Source organism: Ceratosolen solmsi, unplaced genomic scaffold (genome assembly GCF_000503995.2).
Source record: "Ceratosolen solmsi marchali unplaced genomic scaffold, CerSol_1.0 scaffold2, whole genome shotgun sequence".
NCBI classification, from domain to species: Eukaryota; Metazoa; Arthropoda; class Insecta; order Hymenoptera; family Agaonidae; genus Ceratosolen; species Ceratosolen solmsi.
Genome location: NW_011948422.1, coordinates 3296559 through 3311173, shown reverse-complemented (window position 1 = coordinate 3311173; position 14615 = coordinate 3296559). Strand labels below are relative to the sequence as shown.

Below are 14615 nucleotides of genomic sequence, written 5' to 3'. Positions count from 1 at the left end.
CATTTGCTTTTTGCCAAGAGACGAGAGTACCGAGTAATTCTGCAGATGAGATATAAATATTGATGCAGGAGGAAATTAAGCCGTAATTGCTGGAAAACTGGTGACTCGTTAATTTCGTTTTTTCAGATTACTTTTCTCGGATATTAGTGGCCATTAGAGCAATAGGTAAAGCTGTGTGTTTTTTTAATTTTGTAAAAGCCTCGTTTATCAGCAGTTTCTTAAATACGCGAATTAATAATCAGTTGAATGAAATTTACGATAAAAGTTCGTGCTAATTGCAAGCTCCGAGTAACTATCTCACCAAGGCACAAGTATAATTCAATTCAAGCAAGTATTATTTTTAAATTATCCTACCGCAAGTGCCGCTGCAGTTAAGTAAGTTATACATTTTGAGAGAAGAGCGCGATAAGCCGACCATCGATCGCCACGAAATACTATTCGAGATCTTAATCACCTGGCTGCCCGGGAGCGGCTATACGCATTTTTATCTGTTTTTCAAAGCTCCAACCCAATTATCAGTCCGCTTTGGGCGTTATCATCGCCATTTCCAACGAACGATCGATCACGCTGACAAGGATCTCTCAATTTCCAAAATTTCATCTCGTGTCTCCGGTTACTCGGTCAATGGCGTAAATTTTTTCGCGGTTCACGAGCGACACTTCGTGGCAAGCGACATCCATGAGTGGATAAGGTAGAGACTTTTTTTTTTCGCCCGGAAGAAGCGAAAACCTCGGTCCTTTCGTATAAGATGATCCGTACATGATATAAATTGCCATCGATCTCGCTCTTTGACGGAAATTCTCTATCTCTCTCTCTCTCTCTCTCTCTCTCTCTCTCTCTCTCTCTCTATCTATATATCTATCTATCTAACTATCTATCTATCTCTCTCTCTCTCTCTCTCTCTCTGTATCCCTAACACATACAAACAAATTGACTCGGATACACACGTACTCGTGTATGGACGGACGAGCGCACGTACGGATACGCACACACGTGAACACACGTGTTCACACTCTCTGTCCGAAGAAAATTGTCGAAATGTCGGCGTTCCCTTTTGCTGTCTTGCTTCCACACCGTCGACTCGACCGATCCTTCTAATAAGTACACGTCCAACGTAATTGAATCGATTACTCGCTAAGGCCAGCGAGCAAACGCCCGGTCATTTCCTTCGTGATCGCTACTTTTTCCGCTTTTATACCGGGAGACAAAAATTCTCTATCGCAGGTATTCTCATTCGCGATATGGCGCAGGCACTTTGCCATTCCATTACGTAGCTCATTCTTCGGATTCGAATGGAAATTCGAGAAACCTGCGCGCACTCCGTAAAAAGAAGATAATTTTGTCATACGAATTGCCGTAAGAGGAAAAAACATAGGGGATGTTTTGTATCGAGTAAAGTAACGAGTAAAGTTGTGTATTTCAGTGTGAGGGTAGGAATGGTCAAGTGGAGAAGTGATTGGAAGGAAATTTAATTGCTTTACAAATATTACGCCGCCAAGTCTCAAAAGCGATAAGCCTATTGATTTTATCGCTTACACAATAACAAATATTAATAATATTTTTTTTTTTTTTTTTTTTTTTCATTATTCACATTATAATGAAAATTGTGGGCAAAACGAAAGTTCAACATATGAACGATGCGACACAGTTATAAAAAAAACAATGGGCAAAAATAGAAATTAGAAATTATGGTTAGAGCTACTAGTGTATTCACTTATCATAAATCATAGGATATTATTATCGAAGATATGTAAAATTTTATAATTTACTTCACCGTGGCATACCATCAATTTTATTTAATTCATCAAATGTTCAATAATAAATGCAACATTAATTATGATAAACTGATTATGATAAATTATTCTATGTAAGCCACGGTACTTCCAATCGGAAGAAATTTACGTTTTGTAGGGTATTGCACGGCATGAGTTGTTAGTAAGAAGAGTGACATTTATGCTTCGTTTAAGGTTTTCAGCGAAAATAGGGCACACGTCGCATTTCCTTGCAAAACTATCTCGACAAACTGCAGAAAGGACGACTTTCAATCTTTTTTTTTTACCCTCCTTCCCACCTCCCTCCCTCCCTCCCTCCCGCCTATTCTATCGTGAAAAATATGTAGTTTTTAGTTACAACAAGATAGTAAAGAAATACAGGAAATAAAAGTCTACTCTATACGCTACCATCGACCAGTTTCAACAATATCATTTCATTAATTTTCCGTCGTCCTATTTCCTGCTGGAAAAATTGAAACTTTTTTATTTTGTAAAACAGTTAGAAGATGTAATGGGGGGAAAAAATCTGGTTGGCTCTTTATATTATATCTGCCTCTTGTCTAACTCGAAACTTTGTCGCGTGAGAGAAAATGAGAGAGACGGAGCATACGAGTTGTGACGTGATTTCATTTAGTCAAAGCACGAATGACATACACCACTGCTGAGTTGCACTACTATCTTGTTTTCGCAAAAAAAAAAAAAAATAACACCAATCAGCCATATTATTTTGCATCGATACTCAGCCTTGTTCTTTGTGTTTCCATCTTCTCTCTCTCTCTCTCTTTCTCTCTCTCTCTCTCTCTCTCTCTCTCTCTCTCTCTCTCTCTCTCTCTCTCTCGTCCTCTGCCACGAAAGAAAAAGATAGAGCGTAAAGAACGCTTTGGCCCGTTAGTTTTCATTTATTTTAAACGTAAAAGTCAAAAGAAAGGAAAAGTTATGCTTTAAAGTGTTCGAAAACAATAAGTCTTCCGCGGAAATTAGAAAATGTTTATAATCGTACGATAAAACTGTATAACATCAAAATAGACTTACACTGTATTCTTCTTCGCAACGAAGTTGGTTATAAATTATGTCTACACGTTCATTTAACACAAAAACACCAAGAATAATTTACTATTGTATTCTCATGAATATTCATACGCCGCTTGTTAACTCCCGTCAATTTCATAAATATGCACTCTGAAAGTCATCGTGTAAAACAACAACAACAACAACAACAACAACAACAATAAAACAAAACAAAACAAAACAAAACAAAACAAAACAAAATAAAATTATTCATTATAAAAATTACGTAATTATTGAAAAGCTATAATAATACGAAGGATCTTTAGATTTTCCATCCGCTTATCTTCCATAGGCATTCTTATAATACACGCAAATGCATTCGTATAACAAGGATACTTTATACAATAAAGATCATTTGCCTTATGTCTATTAATACGTACATATACTAATATAACTCTCAACACTTTATGAGAAAACTGTGCATATAAATTTGTAGCAAGCAACAATAGCTTATCCTCCTCGGTGCTCGGCGTGCCTATAAAATTTCCGAGATTTACGTCTTAAAATATTAATATTAAAATCTTGTTTCCCCCCCCCCCCATCCACCACTCGCGGACCAACCCCGCAACATCCCTGTGTAACTGACAAGCAAGCGGTGTTCGAGGAAAAGGGAACTTTCAAAGACCAGTCTGCGGTAAAATTTCGTCGCGATTGTTTTGCGAGGAGTAGATGCACACAAAACGGCATAGTGTAATTTATCACCTACGCAGGCTCCGTTTGCCACCGCCTCCACCGCCAGCGAAAACTTTCCATTGCTATGCATACATAGGTGGTGGCGCACGCGCGCGAGTCTGCGGGATAATACACAAGAGAGCGCACACGCGCGTACACGTACGCTGAAACGTGCGCGAGTAGTTGCAACAGTGAAACAAGAAATGCGCGCGAAGGCCAACTTTTCTAATTAATGATAATTAGTTTGGAAGTTTAAGACCGAGATAACGAATAACTCGCTCGTCCGTATGTAAATAGTATTTAATATCAACTGACGGGTGGGCAAGACTGTGCGCTTCTTTTCACAACCAGAGCAGTTAAGATAATATTCGAGCGCGGAGATGCCGCGAGCTCTTTATTTTTAATACTTTTGCTTTCGGGCCGAAAACTATATATGGCGCATGGAAATTAAAGAGCTTCGGTATCGCTGATAATAACGCGCGCGTCACTACTTTGGACAGTAGCCAAGCGATGCACTCGTGAAAGAATGAAAATCCCTTCCACCCTGCCATTTTCTCCGTCTAATACGTACGAATGATGACGAAACAATGATGACGCACCGTTCTCATTCTCATCGCGTTGCCGCAACTTTTCACATTCCATATTCCGTCGATTTATTTTCATTGCTTAGCGGCGGCGAGGCCATTTTAATTACTAAGCATTATCTCATAACTATATCGTCGATTTTCCGCTTGAAGTATATAGATAACGTATTATCGACATACTTTCAGATGTAATTTTTTAAATGTTACTGTGAATCCAATGCGACTAATAGGAATGTGCCATCGCTCGAAGAGAGAATTGCAAATGAGTAACTATATAATGTAAATAATTGTTATATACATATCATCTTAGTCAAAGAATTTATTATATGGACGTCGAGTGTTGTTGATAGGCTCAACTTTTTCCTGCTCGTTTGTTCAATGGTGTGTGAAGGAAAGAGGATTGTTACGTAAAAATGAGAAAATCAGTAAAGAAGCACAGGATTTATCTACATGGGCATCGTTACTTTTTCACTTTAGCTAAAATTTTATGTTAAATATGCGATAATAAAGATTTGTCTACCAAATTATAATCAAAAATTCATATATCAGTTGAAGATGTAAAATTTTTAAGATTCTTCTTTTTTCTATTTTTCTATTAAAGACGAAGAAATGAATTTATGAGAATAAAGAATAAATACTTTTTCCGCATTATGTCTCGTACCTTTTGTGCAATTTTTAATTTCCAATATGGAATAAACATGTGTCAAGCTTCGGTCATCAATTTTTTCAATCTAAGTTAGGCTAAAATTTTAATTGTAAAAATTAAAAGTTTAATCAGTAGAATGAACAGATTATGCAAAGTTAATAATTTAAAAACGTTCGTTAAACAATCCGCAAAATATCGTAAAATAAAAATATAAAATATAAAACAGATTCCATTTGGGATGACATTCTTAAATAATATCTATTTTGAAAATAGTACAATTGATGTTAAATTCTGACGTATTGGGCATATTATAATTACTTTTTAAATAATCTTTAACCTCTTACGAAGCTGTTATCGAATACAGAAATAGTAGTCACTCAATTTAGAATTTTCAAATCCAACTAACCCCCCCCCCCCTCGGTCCTATAACCATCCCTTCTAATTATCTCCCATCCACTACCCAACACCCATTGCTATAATCCAACACGATGCAATGAATTTTATCGACTATATTTTCGGAGAATGAAATCCCAATATTTCAGTGTGAAATCCGCAACTCCGATAAATTATAAAAAGCAATGAATTCTATATTTAGCACGTAAATACAATGTTTCCACATGCGTACAAATTCAGAAAAACCGCGACTTATTCTTCAGCATTGTAGAAATTTGCGCTTCACATGCCCCATAAAAGGCGCTGCAATCCAAATGGTTTTTTTAACTATGACTGTTTAAAAATTGCGCATAACTTTCGTTAAAAATGAACGAGCAAAGAGAAGAATGAAAACTTGAATAAAAAAAAAACAACAAAGCATCATCTCTCTTCTTTTTTCCTATTTCAAAATCCCTTGCAACAACACCAACAGCTTATCCTACATTGGTTTTGTTAGGGGGTGGAGAGTGGAGAGTGGTGAGTGTAGAGTGGGGAGGGGGGGGGAGGAGGAGTTGTATGTAGAACGTGTAAATAAAGCGTATGAGAAGATATTGTGAAAAGCATAAGGCCATAGAGAAACCCACGAGAAGTAGCCGCGATATAAATGCGCGAGAAATTCAATATGAATTTACGAAGGTAAACAGAATATTGCAGCCGCTTGCCCTCCTATAGCAGCAACTCGTAAGGAAATCCTCTTGTTTTCCTTGTTATTCTTCCTTCGACGTATTCACACTCTTCACACACACACACCCCTCCATCCCCATTTCCATCCCCATCAGTCGCTCACTCACTTTTTTCAACGACTCTCTCTCTCTCTCTTCCTTTCTCTCTCTCTCTCTCTCTCTCTCTCTCCATCCCTCTCCCCTTTCTCTCTGGCTGTCTATCTCCAACTATCTATCGCTCTTTATCCTTCTCTTTCATTTTCTGCTTACGTTTGTCTACGTAAGATATTATTTTCCCTTCTACTTCCTTATACGTTATAAAACAGTTTCTGAACGACTTCTTCATATTTTCTACTATTCATTTCTTGAAAAGCGAATTTCGTATTCATTGCCGCTTCTTTCGCTCAATCTGTCGCTATCACTCGCTCTCTCTCTCTCTCTCTCTCTCTCTCTCTCTCTTTCTATCAATTCCATTGATTATTTTATTTTGTTTATACTTTATTTTTTCTTCAAAGCTTTGTTAAAGTAGTTCGATTTTATGGAACTCCATCGGTTATCGGAGATGCACCTAGAGAAATACTTGTACTCGTGTACACGAACGCGCACACATTCATTTATCGCTGTATGCATATATAATTATATAAATTTTTCTCTCTCTCTCTCTCTCTATATATATATATATATATATATATATATATATCTTCGTGTCAGTGTGCGTGTGTGTGCGCGCGCGCATGCGAACCGATCCCTACAAATTGTATGCTTACGTACATATACCCAAATCGAAACTTGCACGCGAGCTTTTCCATATTGGGCATGTGTGCACGCGTATTTATACAAATTCAAATACGGGAATACGCTTAAATACATGTACGCTAGCTACAGAATGAAAGCGATTGCTGAGGAGAACGCTATGGAAAAGATCGAATTGTTTGGATTATGGCATGGATGGCATCTCAACTCCGATATCAAGATGTGTGAAATAAATAGCTGCAAATAAACAATGAAATAAACTGTAGAACAACGAAATCTCCAAATGTTCTTATCTTCAAAATAGGGAGCCTATATTAGATGTTTTTCATTGTTGGATAGTAACGTATGACATTATTTAAAATTACTATTTTCCTTCGTTGCTTGTTTCATACATTTCACTTTATTTCATAATATTTGATTTATTAAAAGAAAAGAAAAAAGGAATAACGCATTTCGTTTAATTTAATAATAATTGACGCGCCTCGCCGAGTCAACGTGCAATTACATTACTTATCCATGGGCTTGAAACAATACAAAACATAAATCTTTATTGGCATTGAATTCTTTCGTTTATCCATTCGTTACTAAAATTTCGATGTTACTACAATGGTGATTTACCTTCGCAACGTTACGATTCTTATTTAAATTACGAAAGCCAAGTTTCTTATGCCCATCGAGACCTATCGGGCACAAAACTTCTAAGCATATGAGTAATATGCTATGTATATTATGCAAGAAAGTGATATATGCGCAGGTCGGGCTGCTTTGGCAGCACGAACGAAGCCGAGGAAAAGATTAAAAATAGTCATGGAAATTAAGGGAAGAAGAAAGTAAAGTGGTTGGATAAACTGGTGGAGGAAGGCTTTACCGGCAAATAACGAATATTTCGAGCTCTCGACGAAAAAATCTTGCCCGTAATGCAGTCGGCGTCAGCTTCAACGGAGAAATTACACTCGTCGAAACGCCGCCACTCGATTCGCTCTAATGTACGAGTTGCCGCAAAAAATTTATGGGATTATAAGTTTGGCGCATGAGGCATACATCATAAGGCCAGCGTGAGCATTCGATAACGCAATCGACCATGAACGGGGCATTTCATTTGCCGTTCTGCGTTTTGAAGAAAGGGTTGTTGGCGAAAGGCGCCGGTCGTTCTATTCTCTGCGCCCATAATCGATTTCCAGCTGAAATTACGAATGAACATTGTAGATTGTGCCGACAGCTTGTGCTCCGCTACCGACCCTATTCGAATCCATTCTCGACTTTTCTTCTTCTCCCCCCTCTCTCTCTCTCTCTCTCTCTCTCTCTCTCTCTCTTCTCGCCTAAAGTGTATTCATACGCTGCGGAGAATCGACACAAGATTATTATCCGCTTTGCGAGCTTAAGCCGACGTATTTTTATATAGATATTGCGTGGCGTGGGTGAGGAGAAGAAGGCGGGAGGGGATACCTTGATATATATGAATAATAATAAGCTGTGCTTAATAAATAATAACGATGTAGTAATAACAACAACGACGACAATAAGAATAAGAACAACAACAACAACAATTATTATTATTATGATTATTATTGTTATTATTATTATTATTATTATTATTATTATTATTATTATTATTATTATTGTTATTATTATTAATAATAAAACAATAATAACTTTTATTATGACAATAAATTATTATTATTATTATTATTATTATTATTATTATTATTAACAGTAAAACAATAATAAATTTCAAGCCCAAATAATTATAAATTTAATTGATGATTGAATATTTAATTGATACTTGCGAAAATTAATGCTGAATTTATTCCGAAGCGTACATAAATGGCGTATAATAGTGTTTTCTGTATGAATTGGTGATAAAGCGAATGGAGCCAATAATGAAACTTATCCTCCATTGTGCTTTAAGTATAGACAAATGGAACACTACTAGCGAGGCATTAATTTATAGAAATTGATTTACAAATTATACCGTATTAGCTCATTATAATTTATTCAATATATTTCACGCTACCTTGTTATTGAAATATTTGAAAGATATGTTTAATTTTAAATGCCAATTTACATAAACAATTTATTAATTCGTAATTTTAATGTTAATCTAAAGTAAAATTCCAAAACGTAGCATCAAAATCCACACCATATAGAATGGGAGTTGATTATAATATAAAATCCTCTTTAAATAAGATAATACAGCACGTATATCCTGGGCGATTAACCAATTTAAATTTGTAATTTTTTCGTACAATATTAATTATTTAATCGAAACGTGTAGATTGTAATAAAGCCAAATATCTAGTAATCGCCACGTTCTCAAGTTGAAATAAGGACGGATATTTTTTTTTTAGCAATTACCTGATGTCTTAATTGGCATGCAACAATATTCACCAAAAAGCTAAGACAAACTGTTATCAAATTCACCTAAGACTTGCACTTTTGCACACGTATACAGGTACACGTATACATATTACAGCTTTAAAAAAAAAAAGAAAAAAGAATAGGAATAAATATGGAGCTCTGCCTGGTCGATTATGAGGAAATAGACGCTCGTATGAAATGACCGAATTTCAATAAAGTTAATTCGATGAGAAATAAATGAAAAGTCAACTGATTGTCTCTGGGTAGTTTCTTCACTCTTCATGTCACTAGTGTTCTATCATCCTTGCACATCTTTGCTCAACTATGCACTACCAGTCTCTCACTCTCTACATATAAGCGTGCGCTGTATGCCTTGATGTACGCATGTGCGTAGATATATGCTGATAGGATCCATCCACTTCTATTTTTGTATGACATGCACGCACCGTTGTTCATCGTACTTGTTTTTTTTTCTTTTTTTCTTTTTGCTCTTTTTCGCTACTACATTCGTATTCATTCTGACCTTCTGTTATTGTGGATTGCCTTAGTAAGGGCTTTTTTATATCGATAAATTCACATGTGTTGTATAAAATACGGATACGATCTTTATTGTATTTTCAGTTACGGTCAAAGGACAAATGAAAACATTTTTACAAGTATATCACAAATACGAGCTCGTACAAGTTATCGATAGTTCTCATAAATAGATTTCATGAATAAATAAGATAAGAGATTGTACATCTTCGGTTATAGCGCTATATATATATATATATATATATATATATATATATATATATATATATATATATATGAGAACAATGATGATGTATCTGGATTGCATTTTATTACTTATGTAATGCTTATTGTTTTTCAGTGCTTATTTCGATGAAGCCAGTAGGACATAAATAGAGGCAACGATTCCGCTTACAAATGTCATAATTGCTAATATAAAATCTGCCCTTCTAAATTACAACAACACTTGAAAAAGTGCCGTAAACATCAACGATATTCGATTTGTGAGCTTATAAGTATTGTGAAATCTGATTGTTTCTCGATAAGCCTTCTTTATGCGGCTATTAAAGCTACTGCTATTGATTACGGACAAATTCGTGTCGTAAAATCTTTCATTAACCGCTGAAAATTCTTCAAATAACGGATGGCAGATTATTGAAAATAAACTGAACGGCCAAATCCAGAACAGACCGGACTAATCCATGTGTATACCAATGCTCGATAAACTCGATAAACTCGATAAACTCAATAAACTCGATAAACTTTATAAACTTTATCATAAATATTAATGATTATCGTACTTGGCGATGGGCACGAAAATAGCATTAATTTGCTTGCGATGCCGCGTGAGGAACATTCATTCGATTCTTTGTCGATCGCCAGTCTTTGCACACGCGGAGACGAATTTTTCCAGGCATTTTCACTGCTCGAAAGAAATGCGTATATGCGTAGATGGGCGCTCGCGAGCTATTCTCCTTGACAAATAAATATTATCCCGCGGCAAATTCAGCTTGAGTGCAGCTCTGCGCTCTCTTCGTGATATTTACCTATTATTAACCAGCCAGCCCTTCCAATGCCACTAATCACGCGAAAAGCCGAAAATTATTGAAAAAGGGGCCTCACTGATCGACGAATCGAGCCAGCCAAAACACATTAGCAATTAACGTACCGTCGATGCCGACAATTGCATTTCCTTGCAATTTATATCTTTCTATTTCGAGCACTCCTAATAATTAACAATTAACAATTAATAATTAATAATTAATAATAAATAATAATGATAATATCCAATTCGACTTTATTAAATATTCTTTCCATCTCCTGTTTCTCCTACAATTATACTTGCGAGCTCGCAATCGCACAACCGTACACTTATCGACGGGAAGGATACAATGCATTATCTAGTGCATTGTATGATATTTTAGATGGGAAATTATAGTAGTTTTGTGCAAAAGTTAGGAAATGATGGCATGTCTTTGGAAAATATTATATTTTTCCATGAATTATTAAGAGCAGATATATTCGGTGATGTGTCTTATATAAAATTAAATATAAATACTTTGAAAAGCTCCATTGGCATTTCCTTCGATTGCATTTAATAAAAAAATTAATACAAAATTCATGTCGCAATGTATTCGGTGCTGTTTTTAAATATTTATTCCATTAATATTTCAGAATGTAGCATAATATCGAATAATCAACCATAATGTTGAATACACACTTGATTCAGAGACTAACCATTGTATCGATAATTCATGATTGCATCGAGCCAAGCATTTGACACAAAATTTGACTAATGAAATTTATTTTCATGTAATACACTCGGCAATTATGCCATTTCATAGACATCAAATGCATTATACAATCGGCATTTTCGTCGAAACCATTGCAAGACTAGCGCGATCTCCAATTCGTAACACAAAACATCGATTCCTATGCATAATATTACGTCAAAAAAAAAAAAAAAGAAAAAAAAAAGAAGAAGAAGAAGAAGAAAAAAAAAAGAAAGAAAGAAAAAGAAACTAATCTAAAATATGAGACTAATGTAAATAATCTAAATTTCAGTCTCTTCTTTAGAAAATAATCGAATTTTCAAATTAATCAGCATATATAACGCAAAATTTCTCGCCATCATAGATATCTTTGATATAATAAAATTTTCAATTAGACATTAATCCATCGTAGCATGATGAATGAGATACTTTGATGGAGGCAGATTACATTCTGTGTTCTCGAATAATAATGACGAAATCAACGGAAATTTATGCGAGGCAGCAGAGAACGAATTGCCGTGGACATTTGCTTTTATTCCAATCTATATTGAGGCGAAATTCTTCAACGGATCCCCTATACGTATTGTTCCAATATACGTGCATCTCTCTTGTATTGATAGAGCGTGTTACTGTTATTTGCTATGTGTAGTGATTCTTTGAATAGCAGACAGAACAGGAGGTATATTATTGATATTCTTTAGAGAAAATTATTTTCAAAAAGATCAAATTTCCAATTGGGAAAATAATATTTAACGGATCAACATTTTTTAATAGAAGAATCACAAGAAGCTTCTAAAACCTCATTATATCCATTATTATATCACAATGATTAAAATAATTCAAATTTATTCAATTAATTAGATTATTATAATTGGAGTCGACATTTGGATATTCAACATTGTCACGTATTTCATATTAATAATAATTAAAAATCGGCCGATAATACATTTTTCCGTAACATTTTATTATACAATTGATAAAAAAAAAATAAAACAACAACAACAACAACAACAACAACAACAACAACAACAAATGAAGGAGAGAGGACGATATTTTTCCAACTACTGTTTTATATAAATTTTAATAAAATGAATTTTCATTTCAATATATAATTCTTTTTTATACAAATTCAATTTAGAAACGTGAATTACTTTAAAATATTCGTTCATTTTACATTTTTTTTTTCTTTTTTTTTTCTTTTTTTTAATCAATAAAGTTTAGTAGAATCGATTTGTTTTGGATGAACCGACATGATATGAACGTTGTAGCATACATTGATCCAAAAAAAAAAAAAAAAAAGAACGTGGACAGAAATGTTTTACAATAATTTATACAACGAATGAACGCAATTCTTGCCTACGACGTTTATCCATAAAATAGAAGATATTGATTAATGAAGTAATTATCGATTTATTTAAAGTCGATCACGCTAATAGAATTAATAATCGACAACGGTTACAACATGTACAACATTTGTTACAATATATTATTTAATAAATTATGAATAAATCAAGGTTATTATCAACGACTATTTGCAATACAAATTACATAATATTCAAATTTGCGAAATGATAACATTATATAAAAGAGATACGATGATACAAATTAAATGTATTTCAGTTTAGTTATATTATAAGGAAAAATGTCTGATAATTGAGTATTGTTTGGCATTAGAGATCGATATATTAATCTAAATAACGAAATTTTAAATTGGATAACATTGTTCGCGTATTAGTAGTAAATACATGTTTAATGTGTATCATTATGATATCACTGGAAAGCTCTGGCGATGTTAAAGCTTTTTCTGCACGTATATTATGTCTATTCTAATTTGAGAACAATGATGCTGCATTGATATTATGCCGAGTGATAATTATAGTAAATGTATATTTTTCATAAGATGTGCGTGTGTGTGATAAAAATAAATTTACAATTTCAAATTAAATAAAGTAATAAAAATATTTTACGCGATGACGTAAAAGAGCCATATCACGCAATATAACACGAGAACTTCAATTGACATCGAGGTGTGAACAAAGCAAAACACTGGCAAAATTCATTGGAATATGAATTGTTGGAACAAATAGAAAAAATTGTAAATGACAATAAGACTAAAAGATATAATAACAAATTTGAATAGTTTAATTTTTATTTAGCTTGCGCATTGGTATAAATCTAGAAATAATAAATATAATGCGATTAATTAAAGAATACTTCAGTCCCTTTCTCAGTATTAAAACTCTCTTTCTTCTCTCTGTCTCTCTCTCTCTCTCTCTCTCTCTCTCTATATATATATATATATATATATATATATATATATTTATTTATTTATTTATTTATTTATTTATTTATTTATTTATTTATTTATTTATTTATTTATTTATATATTTATTTATTTATTTATTTATTTATTTATTTATTAAAAAGTTTAAAACTTATAGGACATTAATGAAATATAGTAAAATTTATGATATTTATTATAAGATACAATCTATTTAGAATTTCATTGCATTACCTCTATATTTAAAGTGCAATATTTCGTAAGATCGATAGCTCAATTCATTTTCTCTTTTTCTCCAACCGGCATACAAATATTAATATTATAAAAATGGCGCTTATTCCACTGCTATATTATACTTGTAAAACCTACTTTATAAATGAAATAAAATATATTTGAATAAGTGCATTGAATTTTCAGTTACTCTCCAAAACTAGAGACAACATAAAATGTCTCAAGGGGTTATGTTATACCGCTGCAGCGTCTCGGAAAAAAGAAAAAACAGTAAATTCAATCATTTTTTGTCAACAAAATTTTTTATTAAAAAACAAATAGTGACAAAAAAAGTATAACAACTTTATCAATATTTTGTTTAAAAATAATGACACACGATATCTTAAAAAAAGAGTACCTTTCATCAAAATTGAATAATAAATAATTTATATATTAATATTTGTATTTAATTACAAGTCGTATCTAAATAAATACGTAGGCAATTTTAAGCATTGAAACATTGACATTAAAACGAACGTATTTCAAATGTAATAATATATCATTCCAATACTCTTGAATCATAAACTTATTTTTGTGAAAAAATTATTGGAAACAAAATGTTCTATCCTCGACTCCTTTTTGCACACAATGATAATTCGTGATTTAATAAGTACAACAAAATACTTTTTACATTGAAAAGATATAAATAGAAAACCAATTAGTTTTAAAAACGGACAAATGTACTACTACCGTTTCATTTAAATATAGTATTATTGAAAAAAAAAAAAACATCAACAACAACAACAACAACAACAACAACAACAACAACAACTATACTAAGCCGCAATATAATTCTAATTTCATTATAGTTTAAAAATTATTCACAAATTTT

The 14615-nt window shown here is 33.2% G+C and overlaps 1 protein-coding gene across 1 annotated transcript in view; it reads left to right on the top strand.

Annotated features, from left to right (window-relative positions):
* The window catches only part of LOC105361816 (semaphorin-1A), a 269541-nt gene that overhangs the window by 207894 nt on the left and 47032 nt on the right, over positions 1-14615 (top strand).